Genomic DNA, 26,138 nt, shown 5'->3' on the forward strand with positions numbered 1-26,138 from the left:
AATTGATCCACTGGAGGCATTATGAATGACTTAACAAAAATCACTTCTCTATATTCCATTCCATCATATGCAGAAATTTCACTTTTTTTTTTTTTTTTAAACTACCTTTGTGTGAAAAAATTTTAAAACTGCCTTCTATCTTAAGGTACCTGGAATGTAAAGCTTTTTCATCAACAAATATTACTGTTGAGGCCTCAGCCTAAAAAGAATCAGACCCTACAATATGCCTAACAAGAGAAACAACAGAAATTAAAACTTGGTTATTCTGCCCTTCCACCCTAAAAGCTTGCCTGTTCTTTGTTTCAACACATTTAGTTTTCCAATTGTTCTTCTTCTGAGACTGAGACAGAGGCTGAGCATAAGAAATTAGTTTTCTCCAAAAAAGAGCTCCTGGAGGTAAAGTTGCTTAAAATTAATGACGAGCACTCTGAGATGTAGTGTAAGTTTTGCTGTGAACATCCACATTTATAAGATAAAAGCAGTGCTTTTTATACAGGGACAAAGAATTCCAGTCACCTGTAATCTGACAAACTCGAAAGAGTAAAAATCAAACACTGTATATACTATAGCTAACAAACATTCTAGTCAAGATGAAAAATTAAGTCGCCCACTTGCGAGGTGGCAAAGTAAAATAAAAATAAAAAAACGAACAACTCCAAGTGCTCTGTAATATTCTCCTTTTGGCCCTTCATAAAGCAAAACATGCACATCCCATGTGTTCCTTCACGTAGAATGTCACCCTCTTGAAGAGGCTCAGAGAGAATGTCGGAGGTGCATAACACACACGAGAATGTGGGTTACAATATTGCAAGACATTGCCTAGACAATAAGTTTGGAATTTAGAGAAAAATTAAAGTCGGCTCAGTTTTGCGGTGTGCTTTATGATGGATCCAAAGATATTACCAAAATGAAATATGGGATTATTTACATTGTTTCTTTGCCAAGCAACTGAGTATTAAACTCTGATTTACTCAGATTAACTGAATTACATGCATCCAAACCACACAGGATAAATTTGATGAGGTTGTGCATCTTTTCTGTGACTCAGGATTGGATGAATGGAAGTTGAAGTTGGTCACAGATTGTACAGCCAGGGCTGCTGTCAACATCAGTATGTACATTACAATGGAATTGCAACATACCTTTGTGGAATCTGGCAATTGAATGGTTTAGTATTGTGAGACACTTAATCTGCTGGCAAATTGACATTTTATGTACATAAAGGTGGTGCAAAAAATGGAGGTAATAATGAAATTGTGTAATGAGAACGGCATTATCTTTGTGAAACTGGTCTGGTCTGCTTGGAGGCTTTCACCTGCCATTCAAATTCAGCTAGCTACAACTAATGACACAGGCCTACAGGAAATCTACACAGAGTGCTTCCGCAGATTTCTATTCAAAGACAAACTGATGGCATCCATGATGAGGGCAAGTAATAATAACAACAATAATAGTAATACTACATTTATATAGCTCCTTTCCCATGCTCAAGTCCAGGAAAGTCATCAATGCTAGCAACGCTGATATTGGCAGTGACAAGATTCATGTACTGAGAGTAGGGCTGGGTGATAAATCAAATTAATCTGATTGAGTTTTTGTTTTAAATCATTTGAAAAATGCTTAGATCGAAAAATCAGGTCTAATCTAATCTAATGCTTCCTCTGTCACAAGTCTTTCTACACAAGTCTGCACCTGTCATTCTCTTAGTTACCACAACTGGATGTTGCTGTTGTTTCCCAGATACCCCCTGGTCTGCACATGTACAGAGACCTACGTGTCAGACAAACACCGGTGAAGAGAAATGGCTTTTTTTAATGAGTGCACATATACAGGTGAAGATCATAATAATAATAATAATAATAATAATAACAACAACAAAACAAGGGCATGTTACTTCAATCATACGGACATGGTTTGGTTTGTGGTAAGGTGTAGAACAGACCACTGTGCGGTGCAAGGTTTGTAAAAACAAAGCTGATAAAACAAAAAGCAGCGGCACTACAAACCTGTTCCAGCATCTGAAACAAAGACATCCACAGGAATAGGAACAATGTTTTTCACACTGAAAATTCCGATGCTAGCTGTAATTGCATTCCCAGAACTAATGTTAGAACACAGCCACCTTTAGCTGCCTCATTTTCCAGTGTCACACCATATGACAAGACAGGGCAGAGGTGGAAGGACATTACAGATGCAGTGGCATTTTATATCAGTAAAGACATGGTGCCTGTTTATAAGATAGAAAAGCCTGGGTTTTTTAGAATGCTAAAAGTAATAGACCTCAAGTATAGAATACCGAGCCACAAATATTTTGCGGAGGTGGCATTGCCCTGTTTGTACAATAAAAGACGGGAGGAAATTGCCATACAGTTGGAAAAAGCATTGCTTTAATCCTCAACAATGGATCTCTGGACGAGCACAACCATGCAGCCTTACATGAGCCTGACAGTCCATTTTATTGACAAGGACTGGGCACTGAAAAGCAACTGCCTCCAGATGACCAACTACTCCAATGACCATATGGAGGAAATAATAGCTCAAGGGGTGAAAGAATCCCTGGCATCATGGAAGCTCACAGATGACCAAATGGTTTACATGACCAGCGATGCTGGGATAAATATGATCAAGGCCTTGAAAGTCAAATCAGTGCACTCATCTTCAGTGCTTTGGACACAGGCTGCACAATGCCCTAGGTAAGTGGATTGTATAGCCTACTGGGCCTATTGCCAATCTCAATTAACACTAGAACCATCAGTGTTCAGAACAACGAGACCACTTTTAACTGCCAGCAGTACGTATCACACCTTTCGTTTTTGTTAATGGGCCATTACATTAGCATATCGCTCACTCACCCATCAAGAAAAGAATGAGACAGTCAGTAATTCTCACAGCAGCAGAAGTGCCTTCACCCCAAAAACGCCATAAAACACATAATACAGTCGTGTTTGTCATATATCTTAGTGCTCATTTATTTAAGTATTGGTTTTGATAATCCCACACCGGGAATAAATTAAAATCCTCTGAAACATAAATACCAAAAGAACTGATCACTTTAATCGCTATTACAGTTGGGTACGGGAGGTCTTATTATTTCGAAAAGACATAAAACTTGCCATGTAATGTTTTTCTCATGCTTGCTTTATATTTCTCGGATTAACAACGCAAATGGAATGACAAGCCGCTTCAGTCGAACACAGTGCATTTTACACTTCATTTCAAATAAAACACGCAGAGTTGCCAAGCTTTGGTCGACTGTCTGGAGCGAGAAGTCTGCACACACATTTTCATGTATGTAACAGTTTGATTGCCTTGTAAATAGTCTGTAGGGTTTGCAAAATACCCCACCGCTTTTGATGTAGCTAATATTAGGTTTGTGATGGAATAATATAGATTTGCCGTAAGCTTTCTTGAATGAGCGCGACAGTCTGAAAGCCAGAGTGTCATGCCAGATGCGTGAGAGCTGGAGACACTGAAAAACGTTTTTTGTTTCACCCGAGTTGATTTGTATAAAAAAATATTACTTTGCACAGTTGTTAAAGACGGGTACATTTTGACAAACATGAACTCAAAAATAAACAATATCCATTTATGCAACAATTTATAAAATACATACTGCATCTGAAAACTTTTCAGCTGTACAATTTCAAGATAGAGCAGCTACTCTGTTAGGAACATTTTTTTTCTCTCCATTCACAGAGAATGCTGTGAAAGACAGGCGGATTGACTATACCATTGGAGTGTGCAAGAAAGTCTTCAGCTCATTCTCCTTTAGCTGGAGAAAGCGGAGAGACATGACAGTGGTACAAGCTGAACTTTGTCTACCTACCCACGAGCTCATCTCTGAATCTCAAACTCAGTGGGGTTTAAGACAACAAATAATTGAAAGAATGCTTGAACAAGAGAAGGCCACTGGGCAAGTGCTAAGCTCAGATAAAAAAACAAGCCACATGGCAAGACAGCGACATGCTGGAATCTGTGAACAGTGCCATTAAACCACTGTATGGTTTGCAAGGTCACTGATGCATTGTCAAATGAAAACTACGTATCTGTTTGCTTAAACTGGTGCTCCATTTGTTCAACAGTTTACTGTTCAGTCTACTGAAGTCTGAGCAGGGAGAGACCGAGCTCACAAACAAAAATAAAAAGCAACATACTGGAGAATCTGAACAAGAAATACAGCGATCTGGCTAGGGCAGCAACGATTAGTCGACGTAATCAACGACGTTGCAGATTTTTTATTGTCAACGCGTCATAAACAGAACCTTCAATAGAGGCTCCAGTCACAAAGAATCACGTTGGTTTTTGTAACTGCAATGCACTATATGAATGTCTGGGGGCAGTATCGTTTGTTATTGTTTGTCAAGACTGCACACAGTCCTATCAACGAACAACGTCTGAGGAGAAGAATGTAAAGGAAAATAAACGTGGTTGCAATGGCAAGTTGGATAGAGGAGGGGGAAGAAGATGGAAAAAAAATTGAGACAGAAACTTTCTAAATTGTGGGAGCACTTCACCGAAAAAGATAAAAAAGTTGAATGCAGATTATGCAAAGCGGAGCTTTCTTTTCACGGCAGCACCATCGCAATGCATGAGCATCTGAAAGGAAAGCATCCTGGAGATGTGATGCCGCCGTCTCTTGAGAATTTATGCTGGCGTTAGTTAAGGTCAGATCAAGAGGTGAGGGAGAGCATGAACGAGACTGAGAAAATAAGAGTAAAAAAGCTAACTTTTACAAGTAACACATTTACACCCGATCTGTTCATTTTCAAATAATATTGCATTAGTGTGATGTTTTCTGATTGGTACTATTCAGGTCATACAATAATTTCTTCAAAATGTCACATAGATTTGTCTTTTTCTTTTTCTTCTCACGCTGCTGCACGCTGGCATCAGAAGGCGTGAGCTTATTCAGTGCTAGCAGCAGCACGCAGGTGCCCAGTTGCTTGTGCTATAACAAGTTGACCTGGCGGCGATCAAAGCACATGTATAGGGTGGTCCAGATCTAATTATGCAATTTTCATTACGCTATAACTTAAGTTTATTACATAGAAAATCACCTGAAAAATCCCAGACCATCGAGAAGTGTGTGAACTGACAACATGAAGAATCGTCTTCACGCCGAACTGGAATCGTCCCCACATGAATCAAAGTCATCCAGCCAATCTGGATCTGCATTATTAGATCTGGACCACCCTGTACTGTGGAAGGCATGTATGGGGTCCACTGAGAAAAGAAGAGCGTTCATGGCTCACCTTGCAGAGGAACATTCTTTCCTCTGCATGTCCTGGAGTCCTGTGCAGACTGGGCAAGATCGGGGGAAAAAAATACGCGGTCATTGATTACAACCACAAGAAGGTACGTGAATGAATATGAATAATGTTGCATCTGTGCTACAATGTTTTCCGAAATATACTAGAAGGTCATAAAATGAATAATTCCAAATATCATATATACCCATGTCTCTGTTTTTTGTCAGTGCGGCTTTCACATCATGGGCCTTAAGGCACATACTAATTCAGCGTAAGCAGGAACACTCAATAAAATTGAATAAAAAAAAAATCAAGTGACAATGAGATACGAATAAGGCAGATTCGCCAGCATTTGCGCGTCAGCTTTTATCCATCCAGATCAGAGAATTTCCAGTTCGATTGTCTCAAAACACCACTAACATCAACAGTTATTCCCAGTTTCAGATAAAAATTAACAGTGCCAGATCCCTGGATAGGGGGTGTAAGTATGTATCATGATCTTGACTGAGAGAATAAAAGTGGGAAAAAAAACCTTAACTTTTACAAGTACTATACATTTAATACAGTGCTTGTTACAGACGTAAATTATATGTTTTTAATGTACAATATTAACAACCAGTAAAAACGTACTGCACGATAACGTGCAGTGAATACACTTGACTTGAGCATTCATAGTTTTCATACTCGGTCTCGGTTTAGCATTCGTTTGCTCAGAGGTTGATGCGCTTACTGCTTCCTGAGCAGGTCTTCTTTTCTCCACCCTAGCGGCCCGCTGCTTCTCTTCTTTCATCTGCATCTTTTCGCATTAAAACTGATTAAGTTAGTTTTTGTGTTGCAATTACTTAGTACATTTATCTTAATTTTTCACTTAAGCTGGCACTTAAGTCTTCAGTCTGCCTCAAGAATGATCAAAGATATGAAGAGGTAGGGGAAGGGACCGCGAAGGTGGTAGAGAATGAGAAAAATGCACATACGCATGCGCCGCATGGCCGCCCTGCCAAGAGTTGATTCTACAATAAAATAAAATGATGAATAAAAATCATCACCACGAAAGCGGATAGTAGATGTCACGTAGTATATGTGTACCAAATGCCAGGTCAATAGGTAAAATGGTTTGTGAGCTACAGGTAATTTAAAATCCTGGACAGACAAACGGACAGCCACAGTAGCGTATTATATAAGAAGATAAGAGCAACTCACTACTCAAAACGGTAAATATAAGAGGCAGGCAGGATCGAACCGGGGGACTCTTGATTATAAGTCAGCAATTCCTACCGCTGCACCACGGAAGCTATTGGATCGTCCCTGAAACTTTTGTGAAAGTGTTTATTTGATCTTTGCACTTCAGGCTTTACACATTATATAGTTTGTCTACATTTTGTCATTTATTACTAAAATATGAAAAACGTTTCAGTTTTAACAATGTATTTTTTGGTTAAGTTAAATGCACTTTTTTTGTTTAAAGACTATGTGCACTTTAGTTTGTATTGTTTAATGTACTGTATTTCTTTTTTTATTGTGATGGTCACACTAATATAAAAACATCTGATTATTTTCAAATTTATGTGTTTCACTGTTTGTTATTTTAATTTGGTTATTATTAATTAATCGTGTTAATGCAGAGACATCAGGGTGACATTCACAGGTTGACAGACATGAGCAAGACACACACTGGAGCCCAGAACAGGACGTGCAACCACAGGTCACAGGCATCACAATAGTCAGGCATGAAATGATCGTTACAATCGAAAAATAAATTGAATGATTAGTCGACTACCAATATATTCATTAGTTGCAGCCCTAGATCTGGCTACAGTTGAACTCTTAGGACGTGGCCTCACTTGTAGACCCCACAATTCCAGACAATGTACATAGAACATGACAAGGTGGGTGGAGAGAGTAAAGGAGAAGGCTATTACAGAGCTACTGTCTTTGTTGGCCGACAAGGGCCTCTCTGAATCATGCTGAGCTGTGAGTGTACATCAAGAGGATCCTGAAGTTCAGCGTGGAAGTTTAGAACAGGTACCCCAAGAAGATGCTGAGCCAGTGTCAAAGAGGAAAAAACACTTGGGGGCTTCTTCAAGAAGCCAGTGGCATTTGCCCTGACTTCTGAAGAAGACAAAAATCAGAGCTTATTTGCTGTGCCCTGACACAGACCCATTTCAGTGCTGGGAAGTACATGAAGCCAACATCCCAAGGCTCAGTAATTTGGCTAGGAAATACTTATCGATCCCTCCAACAAGTGGCCCTTCTGGGAGGGTCTTTAGTGCAGGTGGCAACATTGTGACATGCCAGAGGACATGCCTCAAGCCAGAGTCTGTAGACAGACTTGTTTTCCTGGCAAGAAATTTGAAACTTTAAATTAATCTGAGACAAAAAAAACAACACGTAATTCATTATATAGCTGTTTCACATATTGTATGCCATTATTTTGTTTGGATCAAACACAGCCTCAGTATGTTAGTCATTTGGTGCTGTTCTTGTTATTCTTCTGCACTTTAGAGGGAGTAGTACTGCTTAAATTAAATAGGCTGAAATCAAACAAATCTCCAGGACCAGGTAATATTTAAAGGACGCTATTGAGTACATACAGTATATAAACCCTTGATGCACATTTTAGGAAGTCACTGCACATTGAGGAAATTCTGAAAGACAGGCAAATGGCAAATACTACCCCATTACAGTGTTCTCCCTAGCATCTTTTAGCGCTGAGCGCCCGGCTAATTTAGTTGAGCGCCTGGCTGTCATCTCGCATTACATTGCAAGATGACAGCCACAGATCTAATGATCTGCAGAGATGGCAAGGGACGAGCGGGCAGGTGGGCAAATATTTTAGAGGTAGAATCGCAAGTTGCAAGATGCTAAAGCTAATATTGGGGACGAGACAGAGCGTAGTTCACAAGCAAACAGTATGGGGAGGTTGGCTTTCGAGAGGGGGGTGTACACGGTAATAGCAGGGGCAGAGCAGTTTAATTACAGCAGCAAAGAGTATGGACAGGTGGGCAAGTGAGAGGAGGCTGTACATGCTAATAGCAGGAGTGGAGCGGCACTTCACAAGCAAAGACAGTGTGGAGGTGGGCGGGCGAGAGGAGGACTGATAAAATAAAAAAAAATACTCGTGGAACCAGCCTATCAGATATCAGAAAAATGGCGTCAGGAAGTGACGTCTCTGTTCTTAGTGTCATTGCAGTCTGTGTAGTGCTGCTAAGTTTATGTCGAGAATAAAGTTGACATTTCCACATTATTCTCACCGTTTATCTCGAGATTAAAGTCGACATGTTGCCTTTATTCTCATAGTTTGTCATTAAAGTAGAACATCGTAATCTAAACTTCATTTAAAAATGAATATTTAATTTACTAGATTTTATCAAACCCCGTCATAAATTACGTAGCACATGAAATGCTTTGTGTTATCGTGTGGTGATTGGTTATGTGGAGAAAGAAAATGGAAGGATAGGAATTGGGGTTTTGGTACGTCAGATAGAGACAGCACGCATGCAATAAAGAAAGCCCGCTCAGAAGAACATCAATTGAATTCTGTGTTCATGTCTCCAACCACCAGATCACGAACCCAACATTTACAAAATATTTAAGTTAAACCTGTGTGATTCCCATTCATACATACAGTTTTTTGGAGCCTCGTCACACCTGCCATAAAGTTCTCTACACTGAATGTACACCTGGGGACCCCTTACTGCGAGGGAGCAGCACTACCGCCACACTACCGTGCATGTTTAAAACCTGCTTTAATGCATTTCATCATGAAAATGATATCTACGTACGTATCTTAGCATTGTAAATGTTCAGAGAGCAGGAATATCATGAAGTGAATGTATTCTGTGCAGCGATCCCTCCCAGTGCAAGAGGATGTCCGATTAAGAAGCGTGTAGTGATTTAACAACTCGGTCGGGGAACACTTAACACAAAGCATTTAATGCGCTACACTACCTTATGACGGGGTTTGAGAAAATCTAGTAAATTAAGCATTGATTTTAAGATGAAGTTTAGTTTACGACATTCTACTTTAATAAAAAAATAAACTATGAGAATAAAGTGCAAATGTCAACTTTAATCTCGACATAAATGGTGAGAATAAAGTGGAAATGTCGAGAATAAAGTCAACGTGTCGACTTTATTCATGACAGTTTTTTTTCCTTCAATGTGCCCGTATTTTTTTTTTACCCATGGCCCTAATACGCTTCTGTAGTTTTGTTAAAGTGACCCATCTGCCATTACTTTTTTGTATATATCTTCCCCTGCCGTAGTGCAAGTGTGCATTGGATATCCAACAGGCTCACCCATTCCCACTCAAGTCTTATTCATAGGTACTTTAATTTTTTCTAAACACTTTACCAACATGAGTAAAAAAAGTGTTCAAAAAACAACACTGCTCAGTTATTTCAGAAAAGAGACGCCACAAACTAATGAAGGTGCAGCATCAACTCCTCATGTGGCAATTTCAGACAAAGACATTGCAGAGGCTGGTCCATCAGGGCAAATCTCTTCAACACACACTCGGCCAGTTGATAAATCTAAGCACCACTTATCTGGCATAAACAAACAATGGTTTAAAGATTTTGATTGGCAAATGGTCAAAGAACGTGGTATGTGGTGCTCATTGTGCATGAAATAGTCAAACATACATCCCCCAAGGAGGGAGTTGCTTTGGGTAAATGTGACATGCACAAGAATTTGAAAAGAAAGCTTGCTAGACCATGAAAAAAGTAAAACGCACATTGAGTCTTCTGCTGACCTTTTAGGAAAGCATGTACTACAGCAAAATGGAATCGGTGAAATTGAAAGATCTGTATCTGTGTTAAATAACTTACAAAGAGATGCCTTTGTGGGAGCTTTAATATCCATGTATTGGTTGGCAAAAAATAAATTGCCACATACAACGTTGTCTGAAAAGCTGTTGGAACACTGTAAAGAAATGGGTTGTTCCTTTTCTAGGAAGAAAACAAAAATAAATATTTAACTGAAGACACCTTCTGCATTTGCTTTGAAGAATATTTATTAATTTTTTTCATTGTTTTCACTTTTCTTCCCGACAGTGACAATACTTGTGCCTCTTGGTTTATGTTATAACAATTGCTATTTAAAATTTTTGTTAGGGTTGCAGGATCCTGAATTGGATACTTCTTAAATTTAATAAAAAATATTCTGGCACATGTGTCAAGCCTTAAAAAAGGAAGTCATATTGAGCATTGGAAAATAATTAATAATAATTAACTAACCACCAAATTTCCCCGTCCCGCCCGGCTACTTTTTCATGCCACCCGGCTGGAAAAAATTTCTGGGGAGAACATTGCATTATATAAAAAGGGTGTTTGGGTTGATCTAAGGAAATATTTGCCAGTAAGCTTACCATGCATCACAGCAAAGCTAATTGAAGGAATTATTAAAGATAGATTCAGCAACACGTGACTTGAACAGGAGTTTTACTGAACAGTCAGAATTGGTTCAGAAGAGGGAGATCATGTTTTACTAACATGTTCGAATTCTATGAGGAACCAGCAAAAGAGTATGATCAAAGTGTAGCATATATCCTGTTTGGACATGAAAAATTTTGCTTGGTATACAACCTTTGTGTGGAATACGACTCGCGTGCTACCCTTGTTTACCTCTCTCTCGAAACAAAGCCATGACTGCACATGAGCGTCAGTATGGCAGTTGCTAGCATTCAGTGAACAACCCACGTGCTACCTGTTGTATATGATTGTTCAATGATGCTTTTGTCCATTGCTTTATGTTCGGGTGTTGATTGCTATGGTCTGCGTCTTTTGAGATGTATGACTGCCTGAGGGAGGGGTGTGGTTTAGTAGGCACGCTGTATGGAGAGTTGGTTAAACATGGTTCAAAATTAACAGCATTCGAAACATTATTCTAAGTGTGTCACTACTTCAACATAGAGAACACTGCACTACCCTTGTTTACCTCTCTCGAGGTAAAGCCACGCCCGCCCACAAGCATCAGTACGCCAGTTGCTAGCATTCAGTAAACAACCCGAGCTATAACTAACTCTCTGTAAATTTTCACGTGATTGCGTTTTGTCGCGTAAATTTTAATTGATTGTTGAAAAGTATGAAGGTGGCATGCGTATCCGGGACATGGCTGCTGGATACCATATGCCAAGAATGACGGTATCTACAATTGTGAAAAACAAAGACGTTACTAAAAAGTAAAGCAAGGTTAAATTTCCATTTATTTCATCTAATTGCTTTTGTATTTATGTATTTAAGTATTAAGCAGTGTTTAAATTATTTTATACAACCCCATCAATGTATAATATGCCAATAACAACAGGATTTTTTTTCATGGGAACGGATTAATCATTATCCCTTTATTTCTTATGGAAAAAATTTGTTTGGTATACATCCTGTTTGGTGTAAGTCAAAGGGTCTGGAACGGATTAAGGATGTATACTGAGGTACCACTGTATGTATGTATGTATGTGTATATGTGTATATGTGTATATCTTTTATATATATATATATAAAAGATAAATGATTTGGATAGGAATATGTGTAACAAGCCAATTCATTTTGCAAATCATACCAAGATAGGTGGATTGGAAGAGAACCTAGAATCATTTGAATCATTAAAGGAGGACTTGGAAAGCATTACATTTAAGAGTTGTAGTGGACTCAACACTATCAACTTCCAGACAGTGTTCATAAGCCATTAAGAGGGCTAACAGAATATTAGGTTACTAGCAAAATACCCGCGCTTCACAACGGCTTAGTACTGCCTTAAATTTTTTATTAAGAAGAAAATTAAACCTTTTTAAACCGAGGGAAAATATACCAATAATTATTTGTTAAGGATCTCTTTGTATACCACGTTGTCAGTTCGGCCCTCCGGTTGCGGTTGTAATATGAACAAGCTGTGCGCTAAGCTTACTCTTGAGCATGCAACGTACAGTTGGCCGTGTGAAAAGTAATCTTGTCTGAAATCTCACAGCTTGGATTGCTGCCGTCATAATCGGTTTAAGTTTCATGGTTTGCTTCAATTACGACAGTATTTACAGGACTTGTGTTGAAGTGACATTCGGCAACTGTCAAGCGTTGTAAGCATACAACCGGTTTCATCGCTAACTTCACATCCAGCTTTTGAGAGTTTAAACATTCCTAAATATCAAAGTGTCCACTACTGAAATCGTCACCTGTGAATCGAAGATGTTTAAGAGGCATAGGCGGTTGTCGAAAGGTGTAAAATATTTGGCCATTTCGGTACACTTGAAAGTGACAACCGAACAATTCAGCGGCAGCCATCAACTCACATGCAGAACCATAGGTGAAGGGCTTAAGCATTTCACTCTTATGGTGCTCCTGTGTAGTATAATTATCCTCTGTACCTTCATCAGTCCACACCTTGAACCTGTCCCAGTCATTAAATACATAAGACACAATGTTACTCCAGATATCAAGAGTGTGTAATGTGTGCAATATGTAACAAAGAGAATGGAAAAGGCAGGTGCCATCTCCAGGCATGGAAACCACTCGGTAAGTGACAGTTCTTTGATCAATGGTGATCAACTCGATAGACATGTTAATGGGGGTAACGGTTAGAACAATAAAGAAAATGGGTACCTGAAAAATGTAAAGTAAGTCTAAAATATCTACACATTAACTATAATCGTAATAAACGAACAATAAAACAGCAGAGAAGCCATGGATTAAATAAAAAGGCTGCAGTTATCAGCAGGGAGACATGAATCCCGTGGCGAAGCAAGGAAGGGAATGTAGAGACCAGAGCAATGGACAGCCTTATATAGGCAGGCAGCCAACAACGTGGGAGGAGTTGGGATGGGGGACCTAACGCCACCTCACATGGTGACCGAGTTGCAGGCTATGGACGTATATATGTACGTAAGCAGGATTCAGTTAGCATTGGGAACCTGCGTACCAACTTTCTTGAAGATGGGTCCATAAGTAACAAAGACCGTTGGAAAGTTGAATATGGCGGCCAAAAGCCCAGAGTTGATTTCCCAATTCCCTGATTTAGGCTGATTCCAGAGCTACAGAGGATGAATTATGAAGGAAGAATAAAAGAGTACAGCCTTTTCAGTTTAAGAAAAAGAAGATTAAGAGGAGACATGATTGAAGTGTTTAAAGTTATGAAGGGAATTATTACAGTGGATCGAGACACAGTTGGATACTTGTTAAGGGTGAATTGTGCAGAAACATTACAAAGTTTTTCTTTACACAGAGAATCGCAAACACTTGGAATAAGCTACAAAGTAATGTTTTCACAGTAGGACTTTAGGGAATTTTAAACCTAGATTTGATGTTACTTTAGAAGAATTAAGTGGATAAGATTGGTGACATTTGTTTTGCTAAAAGGCCTGTTCTTGTCTAAGTTGTTCTAATGTTCTGACAAACTGGTGCAGGTACAGTAGTGTGTGAATGGTTTTCTCTGTATGCAATTTTAAAAAGTGAGCCAAATCCTCAAAAAAAACCTTTTAATTTACTGGTCACTCTTAATCCCCATCCTTTGCTACAATCACCGTTACAAGTTCTGGTTAGTGACAGAAATAAGATCATTAGTACAAGCTCTAAAGAATGAAGTTCTTATGTAGGGTTGCTAAGTTCACAGAAGTAAAGGGAGATGGTCACTTTAAGTAAAAACTATTGTGCATAAAAATGTAAATGAGATAGTAAATTTCATTCTAAGTCAGAAACTTTAATGTGAGATTTCTTAATTCAACTGTGACTTGTTTTCAATAAATAAATAAAACCTCACACATAACACACACCAAAACAAAAATGAATACACAGGGGAAAAGATTTGTAACTATCAAATTATTATTTACACCAAAGTAATAAAAATATTGTGAGATATGGCCGACCGTTCATCCTAGCCAATACCCCCACGCCGCTAGATGGAGCCCTTCCGGCAGCATGCAGGTGCCACAATTTCCAGCAGGGCATCATGGACATTGAAGTTTTCCTTCACAGCTCTGCTGGATACCATGGGGGCCACAAGGGGACGCTGCAGGGAGGCTCAGAGACTTTTATTTGCCCTATAACCCAGAATCCAGGATGAAAAAGAAAAGTTTTGATCTGACCCGGAAGTGCTAGGAAGTCACATGGACTGTGGGTTCAAAAGCACTTTTGGGTCATGGATTATAAAGGACTATGGGAAATCCCCGACGGACGAGCGGAGTCGGGAGGAAGGGTGGCAACGCGTCTGGGAGAGTGGAGGATTTATTGTTAGTGTATTGATTGGTTATTGTATGAGTATTGTGGAGTGTAGGGTGCTTTGTGCACATTATAATAAATATTTGGACTTTTATTTAGTGTCTGGCGTCTGATCCGAGAGTTCAAAGGTACGACAGTGCCCCCTATCTGTCACAATACTTAATGAAAAATTTTAAGGCAAAAAAAAAAAAGAAAACACCATTACACATACTCACTACAGTACTATTTCCTATATGAGAGGTTGGCAGCTGTTGCATCAGCCGTTTACTAAAGACAGACATTCAATTTTGTTTTTTCAAATGTTTATCCTCCTTTAATTACATTAGCTGCAATATTGTTGTCACTTAATTGTCAGTACTGCCTCAAGATCAGAAGCTCAATGATTATGTTCTCCAATTTGTCTTCTGTAGTGATAAAATAAAATGTGTTATCTATTACTGCACTGTTCCTTTCCTCTGACCTATAAGAGGGGCAATATATTTTTAGAAACTGAGGAGAGTGATGACATGGATAACTCACCAGGATGTTAGTGTATTTAACCTGACCTAGATAAGGCAGCTTCAAGACTATACTTTAACAAATTTCTGAGCACAGAAGGAAATGTACAGGGTTTTTTTCTGGTATAAAAGTAAGAAAGCTGGACAAATTAAAAGTCTAGTAAATGAAAAAGACACAGTTTTTTTGGTTTGGTAAAATAATTAAATTGGTTAAAGATTAGAACTGCTATATTAACACAAAAATGTATAGTTTATTTAAACAATAGGACTTAGACTAAAGTAGATTACAATTTGTAACAGGGAAACATTTAAAATGGAATGAAGAGCTTAGGACAGTTCAAGAATTAATAGAATTAAAGCTATAAATTATTTTCTTCTTACAATTAAATTTGTTTGGACATGCACATATTTATCACTGTTTATTCAAAACAATTCAAAAGGTGCTCTAGCTTTAAGTGTTTTCTAAAGTAAGTACTATGGCCATGGCATCCTGATAGTTTTGTTGCATGAATCTTGGACTTCCTGGAAATGCGTACGGTAATATAATCGTTTTGCCTACACGTACGCAGCACGTCCGATAGTCCTTTGTATTGTTTCACACACAGATCTTGTTGATGTAATCTGAGATAGTTGAGATGCGCGCCCTCTTTTTTAACATACGCATCTACAATGTACTGTTGGAATACTTTGCCACTGGAGTGCAAAATACTAAATGTATTCCTCATTGCTAATCTGTACGCGTAAAATTGGCATTGAGTAAACCTTAATTCACTTGCCGGTTGTTTTATCGGGAACATGTTGTAAATCTTTTGTGCCAGCCAATGTCTCCGTAAGGGAATAAAAGTGGGTAAACCATAGGATCAGAATTCATATTAAGCGTGGAAATTTGTTTACAGGAGTTGCTTATGGGATAGATACAAACACATGTATGAAATCGATTTGCATGATTTAGCGATGGGGTTGATGGTTCTGAGCACGGAATCTAGCTGGAGAATAAAAATTTTCACCTAATGCAGAGTTTGCTTTATTTTGTAAGCTTACTTCAGTAGCTGGTCGAGAAATGCCGTGTCGATTGCGTGGGGGCGGGACCGGTTTTAAAGAGGAGCCGCTGGCAGCTTGGGAAAGGGTTTGGAAGTGGACGAATATGAATAGAGAAATCCTGTGACGGCTGCGTGTGGGCGGGACCGGTTTTGCAGTGGAAGCAGGACGAACCAGAAGAGAAATATATACAAGATATATCTCCTTTTATGAGACAAAGGAACTCTCAAGTCAAGTGGCCTTAATAATGTGTGTTTCACTTTGAAAGTTTTTGACACATTCCGCCCCTAAGTCTTACTGGGGCACACCTTGTAAAGCACTCATATCATTGGGCACAATAGATCTCACGTAAAAATTATTTACATATTGAATGAAACACCATTATTAGATAACAAATAGTACTTTTTTCTGATATCAACAGTAAACAAGAAAAAGAAAGAAAGGCTGCAGTTCAGTCTAAAACATACAGAAAACATGACATACATGCAACGTAAAAATTCCAAAGTTAACTATTGCAGGAATTTTATGGGATAAGGATGTCTATGCAAACCAAGCCAATGGGTTTATAATACTCAACATAAACTGTTAAAGATTCACAAAATGTCCATAACCTCCAAAGGCAGTTTTTGTTTTCATATAAAGGAAAATACAATAACAAGCTGCAATTGCTTAGTACTAATTTTGTTTTATCTATTTTTCATTTTTAATAATCTAAATTATAAAAACAAAACAGAAAGAAAGAAAAAACACACTATTAGTTTTTTTTTTTTGTAAACCAGCAAGAATATTAAGACGAATGTTACTGCATTTTTTTCTAAAACTTCAATAAGCAGAGTTTCCACAAGATGTGCCACAAGTACCACATGCTCTACTACCTTCTGCTTCACAAGCACTGAAGCACTGTGGTCTTGTCACTGGTTTCACACCGTTTGTGAGGTGTACAGCTTTGACTGTTAATATATGAGCTCAGCTTTGATGTAGTGCGACTTTCCTATTTCAAAAATCCACCAATTTTCCAGACACTTAATAGAAAGCTAAACTATGAAAACAAACCTCTGCAAATTATTAAGCAAGTCCTTCATTTGTCATGACTTAAGTCTTTTATGACTGGTTCATGACTGAGGACACAGAGACATTTCCCATGCTTTACCCAGGAGACTTCTGACTTTGTTTAGTAATGTCAACTCAAAAATATTCTAGTAATTACACTTACTCTTAACCTGGAAAGTTGTCTGGGATTCTTATTCTAGTTTTGTTCACATATGCCCTGGAAAATTCCTGGTACAGCTTGCACATGTGAAAGGCACAAAAAATATATTTTTCTAAATGGCTATCACACCAAAATCATCTGGTAACTAATTTTCAGTTGACATAAGCAATTTTCTGAGAATGAGTAATTTTTCAAAATGTAACATTTACTGTATTAGAATATATACAACACCGACCTGGTTAAGGCTTTCAGCACAACTTACTAACCCACACGACAGAATTTATTTTGTACATCTCTGTATACATAAATAGTCATCAGAAAAAAATAACTGTGTCAAGTTTCAAAGCATGGTTAGGTTTCACTTTTTATTCTTTCTCTCTCCCACCTTCTCCACTGTAGCACAAAGCCAGTTAAGAAAACATCAGTTTTTATAACAACATTCAATTTGAAGGGCCAACTTTTGGTTTTGCAGTGATGTATTGCTGTAAAGGAACAAAACTACATGTAAATCACTCAGGATGAATAAAGGTCAAGTTATATAGGAAACACAAATCTTTTCTTTTAGCAACATGCTCAAGTATGTCCGTGTGTGTATTAGTTTAAAGTTTTGCTTTCATATACTGTTCTTATGCATACAGTAAGGTGTCCTAATAAACCAATAAATTAAAATTTCTATATAAAATCCCTAGAAATAATTCTCATCATGAACACTATTTAAACAATAAACAAATCTAAGAAAATATTTTTTTTAATTTTGGAAATTCTACCCCAAATGGTAGAAATCATCTTTTAATATGACAGTGATATCGCCTTTTAAACCAGGAAACCCTCGCAGAACAAAATGGCTGGTTTTACAATGACAAAACACCCACAAATAATAACTCTGTAAATATTCTAAACAAAAACAGTTTATTGCTTCACATTCACCGAAGGCTAAAGGCTTACGTGGGCAGAGGTTACATTCATTCCTGACTATGTAACACACTAAATAGGGGAAGATATGCACAGAAAGTAGTGCAAAGAAAAATTTAATGAGGAAAGGAGTACAACATTGTGAAACCCTGTCACTGCACTGTATAAAGCAGCTACGCAAAATCAAATATAAAAAAACTTAATGGCACTTGAACACACAAACAAGAAAATTAAGCAGCACAAAGATTAAACAGTAAAATAAATGAATTTACAAGACTCCAGACTTAATCTAGAGAGAAAATGCCAAGCAAATGTGAAAATGAACTGCAAGACCAAATCTATGCATAAAAAGTCAAATACAAAATATGTGATTTAAAACAATATGTTTGTCATCATTCTATGTGTGTGATAGTAATTGTTCCAAGACAGATACAGGCACAATATTGCAGACAAAGGCAATGAAAAAAGATTTTAAATCCTTGCCAAACCCAAAAGTTGCACATAAATCTGCAAAGACACTCCCACATCAGAATTAATTGCAGTACCAGCTTGCATTGTATTCAATCAAAAGAAAGTCAGTACTACATTCATGTGAGAGTACAATTAGAGGAATTACTTTGGAAAGCTCAATAATGGGTGAGAAAAACAGGAGTAAAAACTACAAATAAAAACAACAAACAGTGGTGATGATAATACAGTTATGTATTAACATATTTCAAAAAATATAAAACAGCAGTCAAGTCTGGAAATGCTGTGTCCAAGGCAGGAGAATTTCAGCATGCATTCAAGGACTATTAAAAACAAGACATTTGAATAAATAGGCTTTCATTATTGCCATTTTTATCTCATAATATTAAGTTTAGGGATACATTTGTGTTTGTTTTGAGAGAGTAATGATTTGACCATTCAGATGTGAATTGTAAATGTTTAACTTGTAACATCACAAATTTTGAGACAAAATGATGGTGAGATTAATCACTCTTCAATACAGCATCCTACACAGTCTTAATACGTGGACAAGGACTGTGCATTCATTCTTTGATTGTAATGAGCATGTCTACAAATGTCCATTTAAGCATCCATTCATTTTTTAACTAGCATATACCGCTCAGTGTCATGGGGGATAACTTCGTACACATGTGCAATTAAGAATAATAAACTGTGGGATATGGGAGAAAAACTACACAATAGCAGCACTAACTAAAGAAGTAGCATGTAAAAATCGAGGCAGGTTTAAACGATGGCTATTTTGCTTCTCTACACCAGTGGTGAAATTAGCTGTTCCATTTGCTAATACCAAAATAAAATGTATTTAGTTTTTAATGTTTTGGCACACATGTCCTATTAAACATCTACTGTGTTAAGAGAAATGCCCGACAGTCGAGATATGCGACAGTACAGGCTAAACAGCATACTTATTGTGGAATATGAAAATGGAAAGGCTACACTTGTGCCGCTCATTTCTTTTTTGAAGGCAAACTAAATGTTCATGAATATCACTCCTAAAACATGACTAATGCAGCAAAAGCACATATGTGATATATTTAAAGGGTAAGATTAACCGACTACAGGTAGCATTAGTGCAATTAATGTTTTAATTCTGCATTTGAACACAGGCACGAGCAGCAAAGTTTGATCACCTGTGTAAGACACTTTGAAAAAAGCACCACAAAAGCTTTTTCTTTTAACAAACGTTCTGAAATAATGGACTAATGTTAATTTCAAAAAGGCACTCTTATAATTGGAAAAAATGTAAAAAAAAAAAAGGAGGGGCAGATTTGAACAATTAAAGCACAAGGAGCCTCATGTACTGTATAAAATTTGCTTACACTCGGAAACGTGTTTAACCCATTTCTTAAGCAATAATTAAAACATGAACATGGCGTGGAAATTGGCTTAAAGTTAAGTAGGGTTGCAACCTTCCATAAGTCCTACGCAAACTCTTTTAGGTGTTGGCACTTTAGTTACTCTAGGCAGCAGGACAATGAAGTGAACAGAAAATCATGTTTCATTTTGCATTTCAATGATGTGTAAGTCATGTTATATGTGTCCATCCATCCATTTTGTACACCCAAGTGTTCTATAACCTATAACGAAACGTCGACTGCACGATTGTCTCTGAAATGCAGGCTTTAATTTAACATACAGGTCCAAGAGTATACCAGTGTTTTAAAGCTATTGTTACTATTAGTATTTACAGTATACATTTTATATTCTACCAGATAATACCTGGCTTCGCCTATTACCTAGGAGAATTGGCCTCAGTCATAGTACTATTAATGTTGATGTATCAGAAGTACTATAAAACTATATACTTTTCTGTATTTTTATACTAGAGGTTAATATTATAGGTTCAGTATGCCTAATCCAAAATGCCTGGGACAAGAGGTATTTTGGATATTTTCGGATTTTGGAATATTTGTAGACATATAATGAAATATCTTGAACATCCTTGATCAAGTAGGAAAATGAAAACAAACCAGTCAAATGACGACTCACGCGTATAATAATTCAATCTCAAAAGTGATGAATATGATGTACAGACTGTATTTTAGTTTCCTTTTAAGAGGGCCAATGCTCTGTAATTGCATTGAAGAACTTTTTGTATTTTTTTCAGTTTATATGGCCTACCTGTTGTCACTTCTCAGGGAGCTGTCAGACAGATCAGGAATATCTCAGCCAACCTTCACTCCATTATGCCCACTGTGCTGGAAGTCATTAACCAACCGACATGTCACTATATTCAGTTTTTGTATGATGTGGGTGTACATACACAAAACATTTTTTTTCTAACATAATCAAAGCAATTTACCAAACTCATATCACAATAAGAGCACATAATGAGAATAAAGCTGCTTTTGTAAACCAAAAGAAGTGACATTTCATTAACGCACAAGTCATTGGCAATTTTAACAGTGCCACACATCACTTTTGAATACAGGTGTTATAATGTTGCATCATTGTGAGGAATAAAGCTAGTTAACGGTGTTTCATTGCTTAATTGCACTCCATGCTTTACGGGGTACCTCCCACTCCATCCCGCCATCCACTCTTGCATCGTTAATCATGCCTCGTTTCACAGGGGGACTCCCCCTCACTCCTACACCACTCTGAAAAAATAAGTCCCTTTTGAATCTGCACATATGCTATTCACATCCATTTTTGGCATAAGCATATTTTCACTCTCAAATCCAAGTAAATGTTTATAAAAGAGATCACTGGTGTAGGATTTTCCACTTGTGGCATCATGTTAGAAAATTTCAAATTTTGGAGAATTTCACATTAAGGAAAATCAAGTTGTATTAGTTCACTGGAGCTCCTTACTCTTGAACATGGGAGATACAATCGCCTATGAGTAAAACATTCCTGCTGTACATCAATTCCTGCTTTTCCTAGTGACTAACCTTGGCTTTTGTCAATGGTCACTGGAAAACAAAATTTATAGGAAACTGTCTTCTTTTGAATTGGGAAAGGTAGTCCTTAGGAATAATGGGAACTATGGGTATAAATATTACTTCACACTGTAGCAAATCCTGTAAAAATGGTAGCTTCAAACAATGCTTTGATCTGTAATCTTGTACTGAATCGTGTTTAACTTTTAACTTATTACAAACACCACCGACATTTAGGAGCTGCACATTTACCTGGCCTGTGCAATGAAATAAATGTTTTAAGCTTTATGCAAAAAAGAACCAGTGAAAGGAACTAATATCGTGAACTTTGTACAATGTCTACCTCCTCTATGTCGTTTCCTTGGAGGAACCTTTTACTGAGCTGTGCAAGGCATGACGTCACTCCCGGCTTGTATTGTACTAAGAGACTGAAGTGAGCCGGAGGTACTTCCTGGTTTCTGCTAAAACCAGAGTTTAAAATCTCATTATGGTCTGACCTCTATTTTCCACTGAATGCCCCCCACCATATTCTTAGATGTATATGTAAATAAGAGTGCATGACTATTCATGAAGGATCACCTCACCTCCAACACCCTCTCAAATTTGTATGTATTTTAATCCACATCCCAAGGAGGAAGAAATAAATAAGATACTTCATTAATCTCAAGGGGAAATTCACATAATCCAGCAGCGGAATACCGATACAAAAAAAAAAAAAAATATTAAAGAGTAATAAAAATGCATGTAAAAACAGACAATAACTTTGAATAATGTTAGTGTTTAACCCCCCCAGGTGGAATTGAAGAGTCGCATAGTGTGGGGAAGGAACGATCTCCTCAGTCTGTTAGTGGAGTAGGACAGTGACCACAGTCTCTCACTGAAGCTACTCCTCTGCCTGGAGATGACACTGTTCAGTGGATGCAGTGAATTCTCCATGATTGACACGTGCTTGCTAAGTGCCCATCGCTCTGCCACAGATGTTAAACTGTCCAGCTTCATTCCTACAATAGAGCCTGCCCACCTCACAAGTCTGTCCAGGTGTGAGGCGTCCTTCTTTATGCTGCCTCCCCAGCACACCACCGCGTACAGGGCACTCGCCACAACCATCTGGTAGAACATCTGCAGTATCTTACTGCAGATGTTGAAGGACGCCAACCTTCTAAGGAAGTATAGTCGGCTCTGACCTTTCTTACACAGAGCATCAGTATTAGCAGTCCAGTCCAATTTATCATCCAGCTGCACTCCCAGGTATTTATAGGTCTGCACACAGTCTCCTCTGATGATCACGGGGTCCATGAGGGGCCTGGGCCTCCTAAAATCCACTACCAGTTCCTTGGTCTTGCTGGTGTTCAGGTGTAAGTGGTTTGAGTCACACCTTTTAACAAAGTCTTTGATGAGCTTCCTATACTCCTCCTCCTGCCCACTCCTGATGCAGCCCACAATAGCAGTGTCATCAGCGAACTTTTGCACAATAGCTGATAAAACGGAGTATTACATACTCAAGGATGCAACTTGCTAAGCACGTCTTTTTAGAGCTTTGTGAAACTTTCATCCTTCCACTTCGCTTGTGCTAGCAGCCCTCAGTTGCATAGTTCCAGTGTTAAGGCCAATGCTGTGGTCACAAGGCCTGGTAAGGAGTAAAATAAAAACTATAGCAGTCAAGATGCTGGAGAAAACAAACCTCCCCAGATAGCAAGGATAAAAGACTGCTTAGTCTCATATGGACATTCTACCAAATGTAAATACTGTATGCTAAAGTTCCTAATTAATGTTGTGAATAATAACATTCATAAAAAGCACCAGAAGAACATGTTCATAATGGAAATATTTACCACAATTATCAGGACGTCAGTCATCCAGCTTGGCAGATATTGCCCATCTTTGAAACTTAAAGAAACTTGTTTTCAAAGAAAGTTTGTCTATATAGTGTGGCTAACAAAGATGCACATTGGCCACGTACAGTTTTGCGTCTTTTTTTTTTTTTTTGTACACAGTATATATATATCTCTTAAAAATAATAGAAAGAGGAAGGTATACAATCCATTTTTCTTTGTCTTCAAGAACTATTCAAGCTGCAGAGGAAATAACAGGAAGGACTCAAATTATATGGATGAAGAAATTCCGAAATAATTACTGCCATCAAATTAATTTCTACATTACAATATTAGTTTGGTAACCTGTTTAAAATACACCTGCTACCATTCCTTACCAAAAATAACTCAAAAAGGGAGCAGCTGTAGCTATGTAATTATGCAAACAAATGAGGGATGGGCAGACTACAGATGAAGACATATCGTATTAAGCAATCAAGTCAGCATTCATTTCATTTAAAAAGGCATTGATGTCGTATTCATCATAATACTCCAAATATAGGCCATTTATTTAAATTAAAATACAAGAAGCGTACATTTCGTTGTAATTATTATGCAGTCTTAATTTACATAGTACTGGATTGATTCTTAATTTAAAAAGCAGTCATTTAATAATGATTACTGCAGCATATTCTTTTACTCAATTTGTTTAATCTATGTTAAGGTTGTAAGCCAATCCTATATTGACAGCATGCGACATCATGTAGAAATCACAGAATTGTTGAAACAGACATCTATGAAAAAGCATTTAATGCTCTCACACATTTAAACCGTCAATTTGTAGTCGCCTATTTTAACGATGTGAATGGAAAACAGAAATTTAAAAGGTGGACTATACAAAAGCCTGGTCTTTACTGTGCATGTCAAGAATTTCATTATAAAAGGCACTATATATCACGAATACGTTTACCTATAAACACTAATAACGATAAGATGCCTCAACTTCCACATACCAATTTAATTATTTATTTATTATTTTTTATTTATTTATTTTCAAAATTGCAACGGTATGTGAGCATCTCTTCCGGGCACAGACTCCTGCAACAGGCTGGTGCTGTACGAACAAGTGTGCAAGCTGGGGCACAAAAACCAATACCAAAATGCGTGCTTACAATGACAGTCGGGAGCAACAATGCATGAAACACACAACCGCAATGTCAGATCCACCCAGGCAGCCAAGCTGACCTTACGTCGGTCACCGAGTTGCTCCGCGTCAAACTTTGTCGAGTAGGTTCAAGTGCTGAACAGCAAACAGTAGCAATGGGGTAAAGCAAGGCGTGATTTACCTACCTTTATTGTTGCTCACAAATATAGATTCCAAATTCAACTCTTCTTAACTCCAGCTTTGTCGAGTTCTTGTCATTGTCCTGTACGCATATCCTTCCTTTTGTTTCGAAAAACAATGGGGGCGACTGCGTCGCAGCTTATTCAAAGAGCCGCTAAACCTGTTGCCCTAAGTGCTGGCGCAGTGTCTGTCCCAAAAACATGGCTGACAGGCGAAAGGCTGCCCTGCTCATACACCAATCAGCTTAGGTGAGGGCAGCCTGAGCACCGCCCCCTTCGAGCTCACTCCCGCCCTCTCTCTTTCGACTGCCTGTCTATTCTCCTGAAGTTCAAATCCTAATTGGCGAGACATAAACTTCTCAAAGTGAAGAAATCTTCAACACAACAAGGGGTCAATACGCAAAAAGATATAATTTATGGTAAAACAACAAATATTTCATCAGACAGATAAACAAAAATAACGTTATATATTAGACAGACCCACAGATAGATAGATAGATAGATAGATAGATAGATAGATAGATAGATAGATAGATAGATAGATAGAAATATTTCATCAGACAGATAAACAAAAATAACGTTATATATTAGACAGAAATAAAACCAATTCTAATGAATTCATTCCTGCAAGCCTCAATTTAAAATCTCAGTCTAAAGATAACTTTGATTATTTTCTTAATTTTTGAGTGGCAGATTTCAGGAAGCCTTGGGACAAAGTAAAATCAAAATCATCAACATAAAGCAGAGCCAGATCAATTATACTATCACTAAATTTCAAATGGAGAGAGTCAAACACAGACTCTGACTACCAATAGTAGTCAGTAGTCAGTGAGTTTCCAATATACCTAAACTGATTTGCTTTATTTAGATTTCTCTTGCTTGATTAGTCTACTCTTTAACAAAATCTAGTCACAATATTATTCAGATTCTGTCTATAAAAGAAGATTGCGGACATAGAATGAGAAATAAACTAAAATCCAGCTTTAAACATGTAAGAAAATTAAAGTAGCTTGGCAAGTTAATTTTCAGAACAACCTGAACCTGACACTTCTCTGGATTCTCTGGAACAAGCCAATAACTATATTTTGATATCCTGTCCATGAACATCATAAACGTGAAAGATGAGACGACACACTGTCGATGAACTTCCATGTCCACCTTGAATGGATTTATCTTGTTATCAGACACATTTTTAACACTGCAGATACTTTGATTTGAACACAAATCAGGTTTGGTACTACATATTCCAACATGGCCACCCACACAAAAAATATCAGGGCATTTGAAAAACTCTAGTATGTTTAAGAGGAAAAAGTCCACTGATCCATTACCAAGACAGAATATGCACTGCCCTCCCTAAACTTGATATTAAACTATTGGTCAGACTCTCCTATCCAGCACGGAGGCATAGGACTTTTCATTATCCCTTGGAAATTTGAACACAAATACTCTGCCCGTGGAAGTGACTTTCTTGTCCACTGG

The 26,138-nt window shown here is 37.8% G+C and overlaps 1 protein-coding gene across 3 annotated transcripts in view; it reads right to left on the reverse strand.

The window, feature by feature from the left end:
• The window catches only part of LOC120526080 (intersectin-2-like), a 299,488-nt gene extending 274,621 nt beyond the window's left edge, over window positions 1-24,867 (reverse strand). For all 3 annotated transcript variants that reach the window (XM_039748966.1, XM_039748968.1, XM_039748967.1), the window contains exon 1: window positions 24,663-24,867. The gene's annotated coding sequence lies outside the window, so the exon portion shown is untranslated. The remainder of the gene's footprint in view (window positions 1-24,662) is intronic.
• Window positions 24,868-26,138: the final 1,271 nt, after the last annotated feature.

Source organism: Polypterus senegalus, chromosome 3 (genome assembly GCF_016835505.1).
Source record: "Polypterus senegalus isolate Bchr_013 chromosome 3, ASM1683550v1, whole genome shotgun sequence".
Lineage (NCBI taxonomy): Eukaryota > Metazoa > Chordata > Cladistia > Polypteriformes > Polypteridae > Polypterus > Polypterus senegalus.